This window comes from Austrofundulus limnaeus, unplaced genomic scaffold (genome assembly GCF_001266775.1).
Source record: "Austrofundulus limnaeus strain Quisiro unplaced genomic scaffold, Austrofundulus_limnaeus-1.0 Scaffold79, whole genome shotgun sequence".
NCBI classification, from domain to species: Eukaryota; Metazoa; Chordata; class Actinopteri; order Cyprinodontiformes; family Rivulidae; genus Austrofundulus; species Austrofundulus limnaeus.
The window spans coordinates 1,009,514-1,011,217 of NW_013952481.1; positions in this window are offsets into that span (position 1 = coordinate 1,009,514).

Genomic DNA, 1,704 nt, shown 5'->3' on the forward strand with positions numbered 1-1,704 from the left:
CTTTCAAGTTTTGTCCAAAATGAGGTTTTAATTCCACCAGGAAATTTAAAGTTTGTTATTTAAAGGTGACGGGGTGATATGCATTTGTTCAAGGAATGCTGCAGGTTTTAACTGTGCAGGGTGTCTTTTTCTCTGATGAGAAATGCAAATTATTTTGGTCTAATAAAGGTAAAAATATGTTTTCACATATGGAAGTGCATTATTAAATGAACATGCTTTAGTAAAACTTAAACATACAATCAAAAAATCTGTATTTTATATTTTAAAATAAGGTATTGATCCCATAATCCCTTGCAGGAGGCCCAGATTAGAATATAATGAGCTTAAAGATACTTTAACTTTTTATTCAGCAGCTGCTGTTTCCTCATCAGTTTTGCAGCATAACAGAAAAAATATTATTTTAAATAATTTAAACGTGTTTCCTGCTTTAATTTCCTCTCCTGTAACTTGTTTTTAATAATTTCATTAATTAGTTTTCATTTAGAGATCCTCAGCCCAAACAGGAAGTGGGTCTTCAGGATCTCACCTCTGAACATTCACCTGGTCCAACGAGACCCCCTGAACACCCTCCTGCTCGGGCCCTCTCATTGGACGAGAGACGGGGCCAGGGCCTGCTCTGATTGGCTGACGGGACCCAGCCTGTTGCTGGGCTGTTTCCATGGAGATCACTATCATCCAGAAACAGACGGAGAGAGAAGGATGGAGAGAAGGATGGAGAGGAGGATGGAGAGAAGGATGGAGAGGAGGATGGAGAGAAGGATGGAGAGGAGGATGGAGAGAAGGATGGAGAGAAGTGACAGACGATGAGAACCTCAGAGGCAGATCAGATGTTTGAATGAGTGAAAGGAGGAGGAAACATGGAGGAGGTCTGCCGGTAAGATGGAGCAGGTTGTTGAGACGAYGCCTCACCCTGCATCCTGATTCTGGCAGCTGCACACATGCTAATTTAATCCTGTTTAATCCCAGAGTTTACGGGACTCCTGCTCTGAGACTGGAGATTATTAGCATTCTGAGCGCGCCTCAAACAGGGCTGCACCCGTCACGCTTCTGCCTCTGCTGACCTTTTCACCTTTAAACAAGAGCCGTGCATTCAAACCATCAAGTCCTTAGACACAGAATACACCAGCATAAAACATAATCTGTTAAATTTAGATTAGAGAGGAGCTGAAACACAAAACGATCATTTAATAAACAACAAACATGCATGAGCTATGAGCTTTTCTTTGATTAAAATAACGTATTTCAGCAGCTGGTTAGCAGGTGTTTCACTCCCTGATGAGCTGCTCTGAAGGAGAAATAAGGGAGGGATGAAGGGATGAAAGGATGAAGGGATGAAGGGATGAAAGAATGAAGGGTGACACGAATGAATGCAGGAGACAATGATGGATGTTGATGGTGAAAAGGTGAAAGTCAGCAGGAAAGAGGAGGAAAAATGTGCATTTTCTGTAAAACAGTTCCGTGCACCGACCTGAATGCTAGATGTATTTAACTGTGGAGGTTTCAGGTAGTTTTTTATTTAATTATTTTAATTTAAATCCTACCTGCAGACTCGTTTTCAGCGTGATGAAACATGAGCTCCACCTCTGTTAGCTGAGGGCGCCCTCTGCTGGACAACAGCTGGAATAACACCTTCAACCTCCAGAGGAAGGATCAGAAGGAAACAAATTTATGATTTAAAACAGGAAATCTTAAATTATTATTTAC